Below are 23,237 nucleotides of genomic sequence, written 5' to 3' on the forward strand. Positions count from 1 at the left end.
CCAAATGTTTTCAATGCAGCATCGAATAGACCTACTAAAAATATTAGAAATTGATTTCAGGAAAAAGTGCATTAAAATAGCCCCTCGTGCGCACTTTGGGCCCGAGTTTCGGGTATCCGGGCAGCACATTTACCAACTAACCAGCAGTTCCTACAGTAGTATCCGCTTATCGCAATCTATTAGGACCCAACCATAAGAAAGTTTAAAGCTGTAGCACAAACGATGGGAAAATGAACAGCGAGGCAGATGAACAGCTAAACCAATCACAGATGTTGAAGAATGTAGTACCAGAAACTTTTGTGGGTTAAAGAACTATTCTAACCAAATGCTTTTTGGGCATGAATACTTCAGAAAATACCTGCACAGATTAAAAAATGCAAGGTGCGTTTATGAGCACGATTCTGAACACACCCCCGCCATCGGTAACGATTTAGCAAACACTGCGAATGTATGCAAATGCCATGAAAAGCTTCTCACTGAAAATGCATCTGCTTAGCAGCTGCCATTTCGGGTCGTCTCCAGACACGTTGGTCCTATCCCGGAAAATTTTAAGAAAGAGCACGTTGCCTAGATCTCCTCGGAGATAAATCGCGCCAAGTATTCCTTTTTTTAATTCGAGACAGATTTGAAAGTTTTCATATTAAACCTAATTTTCGCATAATCCGTGTACTCGAATGTGCAGAACAATTTTTGACCCGCTATGGTTTTCTATAAACCAACAAGTACATGTTTGAAAGAAAAAGTTGTAATAATCTGTATTTAAATTTGAAGCTCATGCTGAAAGGATCTTGGAATTTTAGAACTTTTCACAGGCAAAAGTAATGACATCACTATTAAAAGCCGAATTTCAACTAACCAAGTTACAACTAACAAACAATTTCGGCCAGTCTAGAGTACATCTCCTTATATGAAATACTAAGAGAGGTCATGAATCATGAAACCCAACATTCGAGGTTGACTGGGTTACTTAATGTGATTACTCATATTCCGTGCTATTGTTGCTCCTACAGATTGTACAAATGCATGTACACAAGTGCATACATACATACATATAACAAATCCCATTGCTAGTACCCGCCACTGCATTCGACAGTCGGGGAAAAGATACAAAATAAGTAAAATTTTCAGTTAGATTTTTAAACGCGCAACGAGCAAACGCGCCTGGCGCCTACCACAAGCATTCTATAGGAACTCAATTGATCTAACAATTGACAGCTTGACGATCAGCTGCTATCTGCTGTAATAATTACTTTTTGAGACTTTGCTACTAACCTACTTAATAGCAATATAATAAATTGATACGCGCAAAAGCTAATATTTTTATTCATATTTTACATCTCCAATGTGTTGTGTGTCCACGAGCAGAATTTTTCTCCAGAATCTACAATCTCAAGTACTATTACGTGCAATTAAACAACAAAGTAACGCAAATGTGCCTATGTACCTACTTATCAATAATGCGATATCATACAAATTTTTTTTTATTTATTTCTTAATCAAAGTGATATTTATTTAGAGATGCCAAGCATGTGAACAAACAAAAACAAAAATTTAAAAAAATTTTTTTTAATATAATAGTGATAATAATGCAAAGCTGAATAGATAAGAAACGCGCGTGATGAACGAAATTTGGCTGTAGAATATACATTAGGGCGGGTCGATTTAAAAATCGCTCATTGCTCTGTGAAAATCGTATTCTAGGAATCAAAATAAGAAACTTTGCCAAAGGAACCATACCTATAAAACGAATTCTGATGCCCCCCCCCCCTTTGGGTCGAACTTTTGGGTAGGGGCAATTTCAATTCTACTTCAGTGTCTTGTGGTGGCTTAAAAAAAACAACACAAGCAATTTTACGATCTGCAATTGTGTCAGTGATACCTTCATTTTTTAAAACGGTTGAATAAAAAACCCACACAACTATGTTTACGACATGCAAATGCATCACAGTGATGCCTTGGTTTTAAAAGGGGTTGTAAAAACGCTAATTTCTAATAATTTTTTTTAATTTCTTTTCTATTACTAAGTTAAATTCATTTTTTCATTTACATATGTTCTGACTAAATAAATTTCTAAAGAGAAAAATAAACTCCAAAAAGAAAAAACATAGGCATTTCAAAGAGGGATTTTTCAAAATTTGCCCCTACGACCCAAAGGGGGGGACATCAGAATTCGTATTAGAGGTATGGTTCCTTCGGCAAAGTTTCTTATTTTGATCCCTAGAATATGATTTGCCCAGAGCAATGGGCAATTTTTTTGCCTCCCCACAAATCGACCCGCCCTAATACATACATACACAAAAAGTCAAATATTAGCATATGATGTGTGGTTGATGCTCCGGTAATTTCGTTTAAAACAAACTTACAAAAAAAAATTAATTATTCAATTACTTAAAACAGACGCTTGTGCCATTTTCACTATCAGTAAAAGTCAGCTGAACTTTGTGGCCTTGGCAGCCTTTATTGAATAGTTTTGTTGCAATATAGGAGTATTACATATGTATATGGTACAAAGCCTTCGTCGCATGGTGAATGCTCCAGTTTGCGTAAGTAAACAAATAAATGGAATTTGATTTATGTGACTATTTACTTTTGTAAAGCTCGTTTTCGAGTATTAATTTACCGTATGCATTTCAAGTAATTTTTTATAAAATTTCCTTGTAAATTACGGCAGCGAACTGGAAATAACTATGGCAACTTTTATCAAATTTCGACAATTATTTTCTTCCTTTTTTATTTTCGATAACTTAAAATAAACACCTATGAATTTTTTAACTGAAACTATATAAACCAATCTCAAAAACATTATCGAAAATATTCAGAAAAGTTTTCTAGCCCAATAATTTTGTTTTGGTCTAACAAAGTTTTAATTATAAGATTCCTCAACATCCGCATTTATGCTTGAATTTTTTGTTTTTTTTTTTTTTTAAGAATGTTTCTGGTCAGAACTGCACTTATAGCACTTTTGTTTTTGTTTTGCCCGGAAAAATAGGCACAGACACAAATTCACACTATGAATATAAAAAAAAATTCTAAGCACTCCCATTTCCCCTCACATATAAATTCGATTATTATGAAGGTGCCTTTATTTCATATGAAAGTGCAAAGAAAAAGCATTTCGATATGAAGCCAAGGCACTTCGTTATGATATTCAAATTTACTCTAACAAATTGACAACAAAAAATATTTAAACTTATATTTAAGAATTCATGAGCTTAACACCGGCTTATAATAATTGAATTTCAATTATTATGTTTTCTAAGAGAAACTGAAAAGAATGAAACATTTACTGGCATATTGCAATGAAACTATTTCGAAAACCGCCAACGTAATCATCATCAGGCAATTTTGTAATGTTGTCAAAGGTTTCACCGGAATTCGAACCGTGAATCACATGGTGAAACTGCAGTAGCCTTTAACCACTAGGCCATCCTGCTGGTATTTGTTTTCATGCTTAATTCAGTTTTTCTCATTTCTACACTAACACAATTGAGACATTTTGTCTCTATATTAAGTTGTGTGCCATGTAGATTTGTGTTTTGTAAAGTTCTTCTTCGTTGCGAATGAGAAGCTTTGTAAACTCAGGCTCAGTTGTACATATTTATGTATGTTTGTTTAATGGTGTGTTCAGTTTATACTTATATTTAAGAATTCATGAATTCGATCAAGACATAGGGAGCGAGATATTTGGAAAGTACTAAATTTTGCGACCCCGTGTCTCGAACATGTCAAGGCGCGCACATGAGTTATCACGACTTTCAATACCATTAACATAATGTGAAAATAAAGGCGTATGCAAGTTTTCAAGTCTTATCTTGGCTGCAGTAATTAAATTTTTTTTTTTTTTTTCATAAATCAATTTTGAATACAAATTTTTTTAGTGCCATAATATTTTTTAAATAATTTTTAGTTGTCAATTTGTTAGTGTGAATTTGTTTTTTATTCCCAAGTGCTCGTTCATCATATGAAAGTGCTTTTCACTGTGGATAAGACAAGTTTCATAACTTCTGCATAGACGTCAAAATTACGAATTGTACCGATCACCTGATTTTAAATTGGCTATCGTGGTCTCATTCTGTATCTCTCTCTCTATCACTCGCTGAAGATGGTCGGCCTTATGCGCCACCATATTGAAAATCCTGTCAAAACGCTGCCAAAGCGCTAAAAAGTAACCACATCTTGAACATTCTGTCAGGCAGTTGACGTTCATGTTTTATATGGAAAAAAAATCTGAAACACTCTTCAGAAAAAATTGCCAAAAATCATATCTACATTTGAGAGACTTATAACTTTGATATACCAAAATTAATTGATTGATTGACCATGAACAAAATGTCCGAAATTTTCGTAAAATTTCATAAAATTTTCGAGTCTTTCGCCAAATATGTTTGAAATTGGTTTGCATAGTTTCAGTTTGAAAATTCAGAGTTCTTTCTTTTTCTCTTTACTGCTATTTTTGTGTTCGTTGCTTTATGTATTTTAAATCAAGGCATGATACTCAAACCCTTCCCAACCGTAGTCGTAAGCGTTGTTTTAACTCAAATAAAAATAAAATCGAAACTGTAACCCTTGTATTGATTTAGTAAAGTATTAATCAAAACCCCAAACCATTCAAAACACTTAAATTTTTAAATATAAAACCGTAACGGTTTGGAACCGTTATTGAGTTCAAAAATAAAGCCGTAAAAAAGCCGTAAGCGTTCGAGACAATTTTTTTTTTTAATTCAAATCCAAAACTTTCAAAACCGTAACCCTTTGAGGCTATTGTATTTTTCCAACACGAAACCGTAACCATAGCCGTAGCCATTGCAAACCGTTTAAGTTCCCAAAACCCTACCGTCACTATGCCCGTTTAACACGTTTTATTTTTCAAAACCGAAACCATTTGAAACTGTTTAATTTTTTAAAACGATAACCGTCACAGTGACCGTTTGAGGCAGTTGACTTTTAAAAACCACAACCAAAACTATTTGAAACCGCTAAATTTTTCAAAATTTATAGTAGCCTTAACCGTTCGAAACCGTCTAATTTCCCAAACCAAAACCTCAACGGGAACCGTTATTTTGACATAAAAAATTTTGTTACCGAAACTATCTCAACTCGACGAATCGGTGTCAATTGACTTTCTGAACCTATAGCAGCACATCAATCATCTTGAGGCCAACCGCAATGAAGCTGCAAGTTTCCTTCGACTTTTATTGGACAACCCTGCAAAAATCGCGAGTACTGCATGCATGCATGTATGGAGTACTCGCTATAGACCAACCGAGTGCTCCAAAATTAACCACAATTCACACAAAAAATATGGTCCAATTAACATTGCGATCAGAGTAATCCATGGAGTACCCGCAGTCCAATAAACATCGTGTATTGATTACAATCGTTAAAAACGAGCAATGATCGATCGGCTTACAATATGTACGTGTAGAAACGTGAGTTGGTCCATTGCTGTATTACAGTGGAGTAGAATGGTACGTATTCCAGTGGACCACACGATCCAACGATTTTTGCAGGGAAGTTGGAGGGAAGCCGGAAAAGTAAAGAGAACACGAGGAAGATGGAGTGAGAGTAAAAGAAAGAATAAGGGTAAAGTTTTCAAACAAAGTAGTTAGAGAGTTTAAGGGGAATATTTAGAATAAGCATAAGTTGAAGAGAAATAGTGAGAGGTGTACTTGGATAAGATCAAGTGCGGGAAGAGTAAGAGAAAAAGCGGGAAGAATTACGGAAGAATTAATGATACGATTAAGGTAAACTAGAAAGACAGGGTAGAAATAAGAGAGGAAGAAGGTTATACATTTAAGAGACGGGTGGATAGATAGAGAAAGTTCAAACGTTGCCAGGGATGTTCAGAGCTTTTTAAAATAAAGTTCTCATAAGGCAATTATTTTTTTTTTTTTTTTTGCAATCAGTTAAATCTATAAGCTTTGATTTATTGAAGATCGTTGCTATAATACCTCTTCCACTATATATTTTTACACCAGCCATCTCTTTCTGCTCAATGAGTCTACCTCAAAGGCGGGGTCTCGGGACTACACACCGCCAATCCCGAGTTTTCGTACTACAAACTTCGCAGATACTCATCTGCAACTTCATAATATTGTTCCAGTACATTGGTGTTGTTGTTGTTGTAGCGATAAGGTTACTCCCCGAATGCTTTGGAGAGTGTTATCGATGTTATGGTCCTTTGCCGGATACAGATCCGGTACGCTCGGGTAACACAGCACCATTAAGGTGCTAGCCCGACCATCTCGGGAACGATTTATATGGCCACATGAAACCTTCAGGTCATCCCTCCCTCCCACCCCCAAGTTCCATGAGGTTGCGCTGGCAACCTGAAAGGGTTGTGCTACACAGTCCCTTGAATCTGGTATTTTAGTCGCCTCTTACGACAGGCATACCTACCGCGGGTATATTCTGACTCCCTAACCAGCTGGGGGGTGTTCCAGTACGTCAATCATCTCAATGACGTCAGCATGATATATCCATATTCCTTATGTGTGGAAAAGGTGATACTCTGAAGATCCAGCCATACAGTTCCGTTGACTAAAACCTTTCCATTTTCTCTCAGTATTTATACATAAACCCTCCCACACGAGGAAATGCAGACCACAGGCGTTATTTTACTGTACGTTACTTCATATTTCATAGAGGCATTAATGTAGTAGTTTTTTAGTAGTTTTGTAATTTTCTGAACTAAAATTGAAAATTCTAAGCTTCAATTGCAACTCTCTGAACTAAAACTAAAAAAGTTGTAAACACTAAATATGTCTATTGATGACTTAGGAAATGTTCGCAGTGATGGAATGTAGTAGAATTTGTTTGTATTCCATGGCGTCAGAATAGCCTATTTCAGTTCGAACTTTAAACTCTGATGATGGTTTCTAATTAGAAATTCTTTAAACAATCCTTGAAAAAAATGTTAAAAGCTTTGTAATTTTTACTTAAAACATTTCCTTATTTAGCTTCATACACTTTATGACACATTTACATGAACGTGCATAAATAAACATAGCAAAAACAAATATGTCAATTACAACTCTGTAAGCACTTCATAGATTTATTAAACGAAATTCTTGGCGTTGAGCAGCTATTATGAATTAGAGGCCAGAAACTAAAAAAAAAAATATTTTTTGTAAACTCATAGCAAAAAGTGCATTCACGCCGCACAACATGACAAATTGGGCGTTAAATGCAAAGGTTTTTTTTTTTTTTATTGTACAAAATCACATGTTTAACATTAATTACTTGTCGGTTAATGGAGTAGTTTTAGAGACATCAAAAGTTTACAATGTATTTGTTTTATAAGCTAGACATATTGTATGTTAATGATGATTGACTTATGGATTTGAAACTGACTTGAGAACTGATGTTTTACAATTCTGATCAAATTCTATAGTTATTATTAAGATTTTTAAAGTTTTCAAAGCGTTTGAAGTGGGAATTGCGGCTACTTTCGTTTGAAAACTTCGAATTTCCTTAGTCTGTTATCGGTATTTAAATTCTGCCGTAGCCAGCTATAAGAATGCTTTTCCTGGTCTCGCTGCGGGTAAGGCGTTTAGAGTATGTCCGTAGTCTGGTCTTATCTGTCGAAAAAGGCGACTATAAGACCATGGCTCATCCAATCCATGAGTGGTGCATTGCTCGAAAGGAAGCAATGTGAATACGTGTTTCACTTGCGCGACCCTATCAGAGACGATGAAAACGATAAAAAATGTATCGCGGTGAGCAGTAAAAGCAAGTTGTGACCCGTATATAATGCATCATATGGTGCTTCCATTTCCGGTGCTTATGATCGGCCCCATAGTGGAAGATTCGTGGTGGCTGTGGTTTCATCATGCATGGTTGGTTTTTTCCTTGAATGCGAAGGAGTTCACTTTTGGAGAAGTTGACAATAACACATACTTAACGATGCTCTGCAGTGTTTTCTCCACTGAAATTGACAATAAAGCATTCTCTTTAGAATAATGAGGTATCTTCAGCTTTCAAAGTAGACAATAAAGCATTGTCTTCGGAGTAATGCAATCTTCCTTGTTGGAAAGCTGGAAATCAAGTTTTCTTTTACAAACAAATGGCATCTCAAAATGTAAACGTCACTTAGAAATAACATATATAAAATCAAAATTCAACAGACTTCTAAGTCAAGTTTAGTGTTGCTAAGTTTTAAGTAATCAGTGGTGTAGCGGATTATGTATGCGGGTTGCGGTGTACAACGTATACTGATGATACGCTTGTTCCAATTAATTAAATGAATACCGAACAATATTTATACTATTTCACTTAACTTTATTTACAGTAATTTAAGCGGTAGAAAAATATTGCTATGTTCGCGGTATAGTGGACTGTAAGAAAGCGAATGACAAAGCGGACAACATGATAATACCAAAATGTCAAACAGCAACTAGTGTTACCATCTAGTTCTAAAATACTTAAGTATGAAATATAGAATTTGAGTTGTGGAATTAGAAAGGCAATATATACATATATGCAAATGCACGACCAATCAGTAACATGCAATGTTCATTTAACTAAGCTGACCAGAATTTTTAGGAGAAAAAGGAGGACAAATGTGCTAAAAACATAAAAATTGCTAAGATGAGCAAAATTTTTGGCAGAAAAGGAGGACAAATTTTCCGCATAAAAAAACACAAATTATTTTTTCATTTATTTATTTAGAAGCATATAAAAATCGAAAACGAACACTGTTAAAAAAAAAACAAAAACAATTCACAGTTTATATAACTAAAAACAGGTAAATAGCGACAAACGAATTTTAAAAAATTCTAAGTTAGTCAATATTGATATACATACGTACATATTTCAAGGTACTGAATATAGATTTTTCCATATTTTGTCTTTTAATGGCTAGTAAAAATAAAAAATGAGATCAAAATTTGGCATTTGAATGACTTTTCTTCAATAAACCATCATTATTTTTTAATAAGTTATAAAACGACATACAATCTAAATCAATATTACATTTAACAATTATCATTGCTGCTAAAGTCTTCACATCAAGTCTTGACTTTTCACTAGTCCATATATCATTAGATATTGAAAATACTCTTTCAACATTTGCGTTTGTGCCCGGTAATCATAGAGCGATTTCTATTATTATTTTTACGCTATTAAAAGGAATGTGGTGTTTTGTAAAAAAGGTGAATATATGGATCCATTTTTTATCAATCTCTACATCTTCTATTTCATTTAATATATTATTGCTCAACATATTATTAATTCTGCCTACCTCATCAAACAGCAAGTTATCATCAATAACAATACCTAGTTTGCTTTTACAAAAGAGCACAGATTTCAATACATGCTCCCATTCGATTTCATTTTTTAACAAACCCATTCAAACAAAAATGAGTAATCGTCCCGTTTTGTCCAATTTTCTAAATATTCAAGAGCGGCTTTATAAAAATTGTTTACATCCAAGTAAAACTTCTTTTTAATTTCCGAATCGTTTCTAGACAATTTGTTTAAATTTTACTGAACAATTAATGGCAAAAAATTACATTCACATCGTCGTTTTAGCTGATCTTTCAAAGTGTTACAGTGAAAACTTACTTCAGTTGCTGTTATGTTTTCCCTTTCAATCTTTTTTATTAATGAGTGAAACATGGTGGCCTGACTATGGATAAATAACAAAATTGTTTCAGCACATTCATTTAAGAAGAAGTTTTTTAGATTAAGAGAACATTTTTCCAAACTTAGAAAATATGATTTCAACGGTTCAAATAATTTCAGCACTCTTTCAATTGCTGGGGTTAGCGCCAGCCACCTGGTTTTTGAATAACCTAACAACTTTTTGTAATCTACTGAGGCGTCCTCACAAAAACCCTTCACCGAAGTGACCCTAACCGTAAACCGTTCAAAATGTAAATAAATTTGTATTATGATGATTTCAACATCAATAATCATTAAACTAGAAGCATTATTTAAAGCATTTGAAAAAATATGTACATTGCACCCTATTCCAAGGAGTGTTTTTTTACACAAAGACATTAATTTTTTATGGACATTGTTAATACCATTACGATTGACGCCTCCAAAGTTTGTATTGGTGTTATCAGCGCATATTGCAATTACTTTAATTTGTAAATTATTGGTTTCGATCACATTATGTAAGTGGTTGGACAATATTTCAGACGTCTCACCTTGTATTGATTCAAACGACAAAATTTTTGTTTGAATACCTTTTTCAAAATCCATATAGCGAACTAAAATAGGATACAATTTGATATCTTTGTGGTTTGAGGCATCTGACAACATAGTCACAAAAGCAGCTTTCTCTAAGTCATCTTTTAGCACATCTATTGCATATTGATGAAAATATTACGAACTATTGCCTCACCTTTAGTTCTAGCGCAGTGAAATTTTTGATTATACAAACATCGGTTAATTTTGGATACACAGTCTAAGCTTCTAAAGCTTTGGTCATGCATTACAGCGTGATATGCTGTTAAACCTTCCGCAGTTGCCAATTTCTTTTCAGAATCTCCAAATTGTTCACCTCTTACAAAGCTAGTTACCTTGTGGGAGGTAGTTGCCAAATTTAAACTGCTTTGGTATTTTTTTGAAGAAAGATGTTTTGTTATGCTCGATCTACCGCCAACTGCAATGGTGAATTCAGCTGAGCAAATGTCGCATCTCACAAAAGAATTGTCTTTCTTCTCGCATAAATGTATGAAAGCGAACTCTGCCTTTAAATTTTCGGTTAAATGACATTTTATTTTTTTCGCGGACATGTTAGTTCTAGGGAAAAGGTTAGATTTATTATTGATCTTTATTACTAATTAACTTATTACCTTTTTATATCGACAGCAACAGGTAATCCGAAAACAATGACAGCAATAGTGATTCAAGCCAAGTATTGATACATCGATAACTACGCACATATGTTAAGATAGTATTCATCATAATAGCCTAGACACATAGTATTTCAGTATAATAGGCTGGACGAATTACAAACAAAATCGGTAGTTTTTAGTCAACTTCTCAAAGCGAAGTGGTACTGTGAGCATCTTCGGGACGTCTGATCAGCTTAATTTAACAGAACTGTAAGTGACAGTTCTCAAGTCAAGTCAAGTCTATGCTAAGTATGAGTAATGGGCCCTTAAGAGACAGTCACTCACGTCAAACATATACATACATATATTATAATAGTTTTCCCGTATATAAGATGAATACTTTTGGTTTGATTTCCTTTTTCAATTGTACCACTTGTGATTGCTTGTTTTTGAAAACACTGCTGAGTAAATCCCGTTGGCAAATTTTATAAATCATAAATCACTTAAGGTGTTTTAATGCCTGTCTACTATTTCATTTGTATATGCTTGGAAGAGGGCAAGAACTCATAAAAAATTGTTGATAAGTTACGAAAAAAATTATTTGATTTATTTAAATAAGTGTGCAATTAAGTGATAACAGTGAAAATTACAAGATTGTAATGAAGCAAATTGATTTAATCATATTTGATTCGAAATTTCGATTGCATAATTATATATTTACATATGTCAGTATATAGATTTTATCATGAACGTATTTTGCAAAAATTCCTTTATACTACGTTTTGTTAGGCAAAAATTTCCAATTAGCCTATCAGTCATTTGAGATGAATGAAAACTTTAAAACGAAAAAAATTACATTGTAAAAATTTTTTTGTAAATTTAATAGACCTTTACTAATTAATTTATTATTATAAATTATTGTTATAAGTATCCACCAATTGGCTTTGATGTATCTTTTTATGCGATAATATAAAGCTATACAGGATCAACTTCTGGGCCGCATCAAGGTGTTTCTGAGTTTTGCTTCCTTGCCGAATCTGCAACAATTGAAGAAATATGACCCCGTTATAGGCAAATTGTCAACTTGTTATCGAAAAGTTACCGACTAATTATCAAAAAAAAAATCGTTTTTTAAGTAAAATTTATCGAAATGTTACCGATTGGGCATAGACTAGTTATCGATTATTTATTGACTTGTTATCCAAAATGTATCGATGTGTTATCGTAGTGTCAACAATTTGTCAACAGCGAATTGCCGATTTGTTATCGAAAATTCATCGGATAAAACTCGTCGATATCAGGCCGATAATAGACCAATGAGAAGCCAATGACTTGGCGATGATAAGCCAATAACAAACCGAAAACAAGATGATAATAATTCGCTATCGTTAAGGAGCCGGTACGAAAACAATAAGTTGCCGACGAAGCTCTCCGGAAAATTTTATATTTATTCGGAATTGTTTTTGGGAAAATTTCTGTCTTCTTCGGAACCATATCGGGACTGTGCTCAGAATTGTTTTTGGGATGATTTTGAGCCCATTTAGTGGTCTTTTTGGGATCAGTTGACTCATATTGCGATATTGTTTTGGTATCAAGGCGATTACGGTGCGGTTTTTGGGTTTGTTTTTGACGTGTTATAAGATCCGCGATTTTGCGACTATCTCTGGATCGTATTCGAATCGCCTTTGTATAGTTTGGAATTGCTTCAAGATCACTTCGGGATTGATTTAGAAATAATTTTTCGAATATATTAGGGCCATTCCGGCATAATCTTCGCGATAATAACAGGACTGTTCCAATAAATTTATTCTTTTAACTATACCTAATAGGTTCAGAAGTGATCGAAAAAGTCGCGAAATTGTTCAAATGTAATCCAGAAATGATGTTGAGATAGTCACTGATTTATATTGAAATATTACCGAAACGATCTTGTAAATAATCCAGCAATTGTTTTTAAGTAGTCCTGAAACTATCCCGGAAAAATCGAACAGTATCGAAGTGATCCAAAAATAGCCACGAAATTATCCCGAAAAGAATGAAAATAAACCTCAAAGCCTTCTTAAAATTACTCCAAAATTATTCAGAAATGGGTTCGAAATATTCCCAAAACTATACCAAACACATCTAGGCCCTGAAATTTTTTTGAAGCCCAAGTCGAAATAATGCGCATAATATAATAATATAAAATATAATAATAAGCACGTTGCTTTATTAAAAACCAACCAATTACACCAGATACCCAAAAACCTGGAGATCTCGACAGACATCTGATTTTAGAGGTCACACCTCCGTGGGGTTTAAAAAGTCATCTCCGCAAGCATTACTAGGAAATACGGCACCTGAAAACACAGCTCTATGAAGAAAAAAACACAAATAGGTCTCCAGTAATATCCACCAAAAGGCGTTGGACCTCTATGCCAGGAATTGCCCGGCGAACCCAATTCTTAAAGATAAATACCCAGAACTCGCAGAAGAGGAAAGCACTCTCGCTAGGGATCTTGATACTGTAACAGTTTAAACTCTTACCTATCCAGAATCTACACCGATATACATAATATATGTCCTGCCTATAATGTGCCGCCACATGACACCAACCATCTCTTCCATTGCAATGTGGAAACAATGCGTCTAATACCCCTCTCACTCTGGTACACCCCTGTTGAAACTGCAAGTTTCCCTGGACTCCTGTTAGAGTACATTGAAGGCAATTGAGTGAGTGGTCGCACCTATTGGATGGGGCGAAGCACTGCTACAACAACAACTGGATGCCGGTGCGTATATGTAACATTTGTTTTATTTTACTATTGTGTGGAAGAAACTCTTCTGAAATTTAAGAGATACCTAACAACACTGCGGCTCATTCAAAAATTCAAAGCTTTTTTTTTTGCCCACCCAAGTGTACTTATAGCTTCTCAGAACAAACTGCAGTATAGCTTTATAAAGATTAGCATGTCAGTCGTTTAACCGAAATGCATTTCATATAACTTCATACATTTATATGTAAATATTTATATATGCAATATGATAATTACTTAAATTTTGCGTGTTGATATGATTAATTGAAAAAATTGTGATAATTATTATAATAACCAATAGTAATGTATGCATATGTGTGTGTCTTTTATCGAAGTATTCAAATATACTTACTTACTTAACTGGCGCTTAACCGTTTAAACGGTTATGGCCGTCCAACAAGGCGTGCCAGTCGCTCCTTCTCTCTGCCAACCGGCGTCAATTGGTCACACCAAGGGAGTTTAAATCGTTTTCCACCTGGTCCTTCCAACGGTGTGGGGCCGCCCTCTAACCCTGCTTCCATAGGCGGGTTCTGATAGAAAAACCTTCTTGGTCGGAGCGTTATCTTTCATTCGCATAACATGGCCTTGCCAGCGCAGCCACTGCGTTTTAATTCGCTGAACTATGTTGATGTCTGCGTATAGCTCGTACAGCTCATCGTTAAATCTTCTTCGGTACTCGCCATCGCCAACGCGTAGAGGTCCATAAATCTTTCGAAGAACTTTTCTCTCGAACACTCCCAGAGCCGCTTCATCTGCTGTTGTCATGGTCCAAGCTTCTGCCCCATATAGCAGAACGGGTACGAAGTAACTTGTAGAGTATGATTTTCGTTTGCCGAGAGAGGACTTTACTTTTCAATTGCCTACTTAGTCCAAAGTAGCATTTATTGGCAAGAGTGATTATTCGCTGTATTTCAGAGCTGATGTTGTTGTTAGTGTTGATGCTGGTTCCCAAATAAACGAAGTATTTTACTATTTCGTAATTATGGCTGCCAACAGTAGCTTGGTTGCCAAGTCGCATATGCGCTCACTCTTTGCTCGATGACAGCAGGTACTTCGTTTTGTCCTCATTCACCATCAAACCCATCTTTACCCTTCTTTTTCCAGCTTTGAGTAAGCAGAACTAATGACGCAGGTGTTTAGGCCGATGATATCAATGTCATCCGCATACGCCAGTAATTGCACGCTTTTACAGAATATTATTCCAGTGCGGTTAAGTTCTACAGCTAGTATAATTTTCTCCAGCATCAAATTAAAGAAATCGCACGATAGAGGGCACCCTGTCTGAAACCTCGTTTAGTTTCGAACGGCTTCTGACTGAGCTGATGGTGTTGCTCAACGTCATTTTGCACAGCCGTATAAGTTTTGCGGGAAAACCAAATTTAGACATAGCGGCATATAGGCAGCTCTTTTTCGTGCTGTCGAATGCGGCTTTAAAATCGACGGAGAGGTGATGTGTGTCGATTCTTTTTTCGCGGGTTTTTCAAAGATTTGGCGCATTGTGAAAATCTGGTCGATGGTAGATTTACCAGGTCTGAAGCCGCACTGATAAGGTCCAATCAGTTGATTCATGGTGGGCTTCAATCTTTCGCACAATACATTTGACAGGGCCTTATTTGCGATATTAAGAAGGCTGATTCCGCGATAGTTGGCGCAGTTTGCAGTATCCCCCTTCTTGTGGATTGGGCGGTCCCGGTTTGCCCCGGTCTTAAAACCTTCCGTCTGTCGCCGAATTTTTTGGTAAAATTTTCGGGCATTATTCCTGGTGGCTAGCAGCTCAAGCTCCTCGCACTCCCCCCTTTCTGTCTTTGCTTTTTTTTCCTGAAAAGGCGTCTCGTTTCCCTTTTTAACTCACGGTAGCGTTCACACACTCCTCTTGTTGCGCTCGCTTTTAATGTAGCCCTGTAGGCAGCGTCTTTTCTTTCGGTTGCAACGCGGCATTCTTCATCGTACCAGTTTTTTTTTCGTGGCCGCCGGTAACCAATTTTTTCCTCGGCGGCAGTACGAAGTGCTTTGGAGTATGCGCCCACTGCTCCTGTATTCCTTCAGGCTGAGTTGTGCTCTCAGAGAGCAGGTGTGAGAGTCGAGTTGCGAAATCATTGGCAGTCTGTTGCGATTGCAGCCTTTCGACATCTAACTTTCCTTGTGTTTTTGTTCCTTGGTTTTAGCCGCGCAGAGGCGGGTGCGTATTTTGGCTGCGACTAGACCGTGCTGGATATGACCATGTTTCGAGCACCGGCAAAGTCAATCTGATCCAGTCCGTTAGTAGAAGTTTCATTGTGTAGGCTGAACTTTCCGACTGTAGGGCCAAAAACACCTCCTTTGCCCACCCTGGCTTTAAAGTCGCCAAGCGCTTCTTTGATATCATGGCGGGGGCAGCGCTCGTATGTGCGTTCTAATTGTTCATAAAAAGCGTCTTTCACCTCATCGTCTCTCTCCTCTGTCAGCGCATGGACGCAGCTGAATGATATATTAAAAAATTTTGCTTTTATTCGGATAGCGGCGAGACGCTCGTCCAGAGGCGTGAACGCCAATACTTGGCAACAAAGTCTCTCTCCCACTATGAATTCGACGCCGAAACTGCGCTTATTTGTATGGCCACTCCAATAGATGTCACAATTTTTAATCTTCTTTCTTCTTTGCTTCGTCCAGCGCATTGCTTGGATAGCGGTGATGTCAGATTTTGCTTTGACGAGGACATCAACCAGCCAGGCATCTGCACCAATCCCATTCAGGGAGCGCACGTTCCAGGTGCATGCCCTTAATTCATTGTTCTTCAAACGTTTGCCATGGTCGTCATCAATAGAGAGTGTTCTTTTTATCCGAGGCTTGTTGTTGCTTTTCATTGGAGTATGGTTTGACGTGGCGGTCCCAAGCCCAGCGCACAACCCGCTCAGCGGGGGTGAAAATATTACTTGCACGTTTACATAGCGAGCCGCTTGCTCCAAGACAGACGCCCGCTTGCAGCCGCACCTAGTGGTGAACAGACGCTGCCGATGGGAGATCCCCCGGCTAGCCCTTAAACCGATTATATCAGAGTGGCCTAGCCAGGTTGTCGCCTTCTCACCACTAAGCGGATGTTTAGTGGCTACCCAGAGGATACTTGGCCGCAAGCGACTGGAAGTAGTGAGCTGCTTGAACCGCATGCGAAAGAATCGCTCCGGCCATTCCCAGGTGAATGGCGGTCAGAAGCTTTCCCCACTTTCGTGGACTTCTATACACAGCTCCACCCTCCTCAAATTAAAATATACAGTTCATTGAACTAATCCCATTTAGCGCGCTTTATTGCCTTTTAAATTATTGCAAATTACCAATTAAATTAAAATTAGTTACATGCACATAACTCGCTGTTGTTTATGATTTACTTTAATTGTTTCAACACAATTTAGTTACTCATACGCCACGTGCCACATGCAAGACGTTAAATGTGCATTTCTGAGTCTCTGTTAAAAAAAATCGTTAAGATTCGCATTTCGTTTGTGTTATACTATTTTCACACAGACGGCTTATTGAATAATAAAGGCAATTTTCTACATTAAGACGCTTATTGAGCTCAATCTTCCCTACAAAATTCGAATCTATTATTATTTCATTAGTAGCTAATCGAATGCCTAATGAAGTCAAAAGCACAATGCAACTCTGTTGGTAGCATTCCGCTTCCATTTCCGTTTCTTAGTTTTAGGTGTGTTCAGTGCTTAAAAATGTCATTTGTCAAAGCAAATGTCATTGTCTGCATGGCGGAACGATACAAGGTGGCCGCATCGAACAGCTGATTATAACCTTTTTTATTTGATTTGATACATCAACTACCGGCGCAGTACGATTTTGACATTTGTCCATCGAATTTACAAGTACATGGAATTTTGTTTGTTTGTAGGTATGTCACCATGCTCCCACCTTGTATCGCTCCGCCATGATTGTCTGTCTCATCCTTCATACTAATCGAGCAGTTACTTCTGTGTGAAAGCAAAAAATTTACGATTTCATTAGCAGGTGAAATGAGATCATTAAGTTTCTGTGTGAAAACACATTTTTACTCATAGTGTAAGTGATCGTTTGTATAGAGTTCAATGTCCGCAGGCAGGGCCGCAGAGAGCCGAGCCGGGACCCTAGGAAAGTTCGCGTTTACGGGCCCCGCTAAAAAATAAACTCAATCCAGTAAAAAAATAACATAACATACATAAATTTTTCAATTCACATTGTCAGTTTTATTTCATATAAAATAGGATTTACTGGAGCACTTATGTACATAAATGAAATGTTAGATTTCATTGCTTTTTCTTCTTTCTGAAGATTTTGTCAAAGCTGATCGGGTATTTTCGGAAATTTTGCTGAAAAGCCGACATGGAAAACAAAAAAACGCTTCTTTTGTTGCACTCCAAACGAGCCAATCACGCTTTATTTTTTCTCCGTTTTTTAGAGTAGCATGGAGTATGATTTGAGGGAAATGGCGAGCACTTAAGTCGTTGGAAAATTCGAAAGGATATGGTTGAGGTCCCAGTTTACAAGACTCTTCATCCTGGCTACATTTTATTTCCGCGGACTCTATGCTACCAATGTCAAAAGATCTTAGTACTTCTTTGGATTCACCGTCCACTGCCTTTGTATCTTGTACAGCACGTGTTTCGTGCTCAACGTTTGGATATGGCATATCATCTCAAGCAGCTATGAAATTATCTGAAGAGGTGCTTTCGTCTTTTTCAACTTCAGCATTTGTAGGTTTCATATTGTCCCTAACACCTCTGGACGGGCTTAAAGGCATCTTTTTGTCTACATCGGTGTTACTTACGCTAAAATTAAACTTATAGAGCGTTTGCTGTCCCTTTTTTCTTCGATTTCTTTGCGCTTTTTCTCAGCTCGTTTCGCTGCTCCCGATAAATGTTTATAATCCATTAGATATAGTTTATTGAAAACAAGTGTTTGGTTAAAAAAAATTTGTATATTACTGAAAAAAACGCACAGATGTATGATTATGTATTTCACATGCGAAGCTTGGTGTTGCGTTTTCACATGAAAAATCTTGCAAATTGCATAGAAACTCTTTAAAATCACATGTTCAATATTTATAATGAAAATTGTATTCCTGGCATCGTTTCCCATCATATTGAGTTCTTTTTACGCCTTTTTTCAAAACGTAGTATCCTTGGCAACATTTTTCGCCAACAAAACTTACACATGCACAAATATATCGCCCATTTACTTCAACAGTAACACTTTCCAAAACACATAACTTTTCAAGAGAGCAATTTTAAGATTTCAACAGACAGATTGTTTCGAGATATTAAAGTTTAAAGTTGAGTACTTATTGTAATTTCTGGGTAGTAGGGTTATGGCCTGGCCATAAACAAACTCCATGTCCATAAACAAAACTATACAAATATGATTGTAACTAAAAGTTAGAAAAAAATTTTACTTTGAGCCTTTTGCTTCTAAACCCTTCATATATTGGGCGCGTAAAGCTAGAAATAAATTTTTATCTCAAGCCCCAAATTTTCCACGAATCATCAAAATTGTTTACACAATATAGATCATGATGATTTTTTTTTTTGTATTACACTGTAAAATGATGATTTTTGAGTTGTGACACTCTCGAAGTAAATGAGTGATGCATTCATTTTTTCATTTCATTTATTTAATAGATTCTTACCTTTTAATTTTATAAATCAGTGCTTAGTGTATGTCTTTAGAAGAACCTTCCGGGCCCCAGGGCAATTGCCCTGGCTGGCCCCCCCCCCTCTCCGCGGCCCTGTCCGCAGGGTAAGTAATGGCATACTCAAAACAACAAAGCTGTTATGCACTTGCCTATGCATTACGGATGAAAGACAACTGATTTATTAAAGGTTTAGTATTGTTTTATTATATTATTTTAGTTGTCCCTCTCCCCAAATTTCTGGATATACTTATGACTCTTTTGCCCTACGGAGTTAGGTTCCAATTTCGATGAATTCCGATTTCGGTTCGGATAAACTCCTTCCAGTCACATTCCTATTATACATACACACAGAGAAAAAACAATTGTAAATCGAACAAAGTTGACTTAGTTAAAGAAATTTGTATGGGGCCCAGGAAGCATGTACATCCTACCAAAGTACTTACACAATTTATGCTCGACAATGGAAACAAAGCTTAGGCAATTTATTACCTAATTTAGTTATTATTTATTAATATGATGGAAACAACTTAGTAGCTTAATTATGCCTAAGTTTTAGTTGTGGTATACGCGATTTTAAGTTAATTGTACAATAGTTTTTCTCTGTCTGTACATAAACTTAATTTAATTATACTGGAGCGGAAACCGATACCGGCTTCAAAGTATTCAATACCGAAACCGGATTCGAAGCTAAGTCCGAAATCGAAGTGGAACAGAAATGCGTTCGTAGAAGTGCTTTGTCATTGCCGAACAATGGAAATTGGCAGGTATAATTCCACTATTAAGCCCGAGAAACGAGCTAACGAAGGCGAGTTATATATACCGATATCACTACGTACGCCAATAGCGAAGACATTGGAAACCGTCCTGCTTCCTCGTTTCACAACGAATTTTCACAAAGCACTATCACCGCACTAAATGCCATAAACGCCCAGATAAATTACGGACTGAAACAGGAAAAACACTATCATAGTAGGGTGCTCGTGGCACTTGCCTTGTTAAAAGATTTTGACACGGTCAACCGCAGCACGCTACTCCAGACCTTGAAGGTTCATTCCTTTCCCTTGTCCAAAAGGATGGACATATGGATATGTAGAAATTAAACAAATGCGGTGATAGGACAGCACCCTGTGGTACACCCTGTTTAATGCTCCTAGGTTATGCGGTTTTGTTCCTAAATTGAACCAACGCTAGCCGAACATTCACATAATTTGCGGTCCATCCTTTTGGACAAGGGGAAGGAATCAACCTTCTAGGTCTGGAGTAGCGTGCTGCGGTTGACTGTGTCAAAAGCGTCTTCCCCATCAAAAGGAGCTACCATCATCTCCTACGACGACCACTGCAAGAATATTGCGACGGGTACCTGGCTTTCCAATAGCCGAATAAATTGCTAGAATCAACGGATATCTGAACAATCTTTCTAGTTTCTTCACGCAACCTAGTACTATCACCGACAAAATTCACGGCTATTCTGTTTACGACATGGAGGGAACAGATGATGCAAATTTGGACATTCACGTCGATGGTGTTACGCTACCGACTATCATTCGCTCAAAGATCTTAACGCTAGCGTTCGATAATACTTACACCTGCAAAGTGCATACAACCGAAATTGTGTCTAAAGTACAAAGCCTTGAATAAATCCTCAAGTCTCTTGCCGGCAGCACTTGCGGCGAATATAAGGAAGCTTTGCTAGCCACGTGTAAAACAATTGGCCGGCCGCTCATCTGCTACGCGTCACCTATTTGGTCACCGGGTCTTAAAACACACACTGCGAAATGTTGCAGGCCTGCCAAATTGCTGCACCCAGAACTGCCACGTGATGTTTCCTTATGACCCCTGAACATTATCTATATAGTGAGGCCAAAAAACTCATGATTAGAGAGCACAGCGGAATGCTGAACAGACAGTTTTTGCCTAATTGTTACAAGCCTGGACACCCTAGCACACAACTGCTTGATCTAGCCCCTCCTCCGAGAGGGTTAAAGGAACATCTCCACATTGGCTATGATGAAACCCGGCACCTTCCAGCACAGCCTTTTGATCCAGACATGCATTAGAAGGCTGTAGGCAAAATAGACACGGAATCGGTAAACGCCTTTACCAGGAAGTGCCCGGTGAACCCCGTTAACAATAAACAAAATCCTACACTTGCAAAAGAAGAAAGCACGCTACCAAGGGAGGCACGAGTCACTCTGGCACAACTACTAAAATATATTAAAATATATTAAACTGTTACTTGTGCAGAATCAACCCCGACGTAGGTAATGTATTTCCTGCATGCGATGTGTCCCACCATGACATAAACCATCTTTTTAAATGAAATGTGGAACTTATGCCTCTAACACCAACCTCCTTATAGTCCACCCTTTTGAAACTACTACTTTCCTTGTTAGTGATCGTACCCATTGAATGTGGTGAAGATCTGTTAACACATCAACAACAACAGATATACTATCCGGAACGGAAATGGGAACCGGAGAAGAACTTCGAACAGAAACTGACATTTAAAACAGAATGCCACAAGAAAACCGACAACAAAACGGCAGGCATGAGGACCTCACATAGACTGAGTGAGTCCGTAGTTTTACCAGAAGTTTATTTTAACGACAAAACTGAAAAACCCTATCAAAAACCAGGACCTGCGTTGTAAAATAACTCCGCCCTCTTGGAAAATAAAAGCTTTCTAGAACACAAGCCACTTGCTGCTTCCAGATCTGACACCTGTATCACTTCAAATAATTGGAGGCTTAACCTGGCAAACGCAGGGCAAGAGCACAAAACGTGCTCGATCGTTTTCTCCTCCAACCCGAACTATATGTGCTGTCACTGACCAAGTCTAATTTAAAGGCATGTGACGCCAGAAGGCAGTGTCCAGTCAGAATACCCGTCATGAGTCTACAGTCTTCTCTTTTTAATGATAGAAGCAACATGGTTACTCTAAGGTTGTAAGACCTGCACATAATCTTCGACAAAACGGGAAGAGCGATCGAAAGTGGAACAGAAGCTGTTTGCATTAGCAATTTCAATTACTCCTAACTCACAGCTGGCGTGGAAAATTGTTTGCCAATAACAACACGTGATTTTGACATACATTTGTACAAATCTATTTATTAGATAATTTATGAAACATTAGAAACTTAATTAAATCATTTGACAATAATTGAAATGCAATTTCATATCGACAACTTAGAACGCTTTTTAAATCACGTATTTAAATTTCATCACATATTTTTCTATAAATTGCATGCATCCTAATGGAATATAAGAACTTTAAAAAAAACATGCTTTTATCATACTCATGAATTAATTGTTTTAATTACAATATTGAATAGAATAAATTATTTGATAGATAAAGTTGTAAGATTGAAGGCAATTATTTATATACAATTTATTCAGTTATACTCGTAGCCACCCGACTACTTAATAAAATAAAGTAAATCATTTGATATTTTATTATAATACTAGAGGACCCGGCAGATGTTGTCCTGCCCTAAATTTGGCCTATCTGCATACATTTTAATAAGCTTTTTCCGTCTGAATCTGCCCTCCCCCCTCTTCACTTTTTCCTAGTACTTTTATTCACTCCTTCCTCAGTCTTTTTCGCTTCATCTATCTCCATCTTCGTCTCATTCTATCTCTTTCTCAATTTCCTTCTCCTTATCTCTTTTCTCTTCTCTCAATTTCATCTTATTCTTCTGCATCCCTTATTGCCTGTCACAGAGGGTGGTATGTATTTTATTCCAGTCTCAGTCCCAGTCCCACTCCGAGCCTCAGTCCCAGTCCTAGTCCTAATCGCAGCCCCAGTCCGTCTCGGTATAATATACTACTCTGTACTAAAGCACACATCAACAGCTTTCATTTGATATCCATATTGTATAAACACTGTCTAGGCATTCACTGGCCCACGTTTTGGCCTATACCTCGAGACCCTAGTCACCCAGGTATGCTAAAGCACTCATCCACAGCTTTCATTTGATATTCATATTCTATAAACACATTCTTGGG

At 37.0% G+C, this 23,237-nt stretch overlaps 1 protein-coding gene across 1 annotated transcript in view; it reads left to right on the forward strand.

Annotated features, from left to right (window-relative positions):
• The first annotated feature begins 1,134 nt into the window (after nucleotides 1-1,134).
• The window catches only part of LOC137240846 (ATP-binding cassette subfamily G member 4), a 62,303-nt gene continuing 40,200 nt past the window's right edge, over nucleotides 1,135-23,237 (forward strand). The window contains exons 1-2 of the mRNA XM_067767715.1: nucleotides 1,135-1,421; nucleotides 2,303-2,543. The gene's annotated coding sequence lies outside the window, so the exon portion shown is untranslated. The remainder of the gene's footprint in view (nucleotides 1,422-2,302; nucleotides 2,544-23,237) is intronic.

The sequence above is a fragment of the Eurosta solidaginis genome, chromosome 2 (genome assembly GCF_040869045.1).
Source record: "Eurosta solidaginis isolate ZX-2024a chromosome 2, ASM4086904v1, whole genome shotgun sequence".
Taxonomy (NCBI): Eukaryota; Metazoa; Arthropoda; class Insecta; order Diptera; family Tephritidae; genus Eurosta; species Eurosta solidaginis.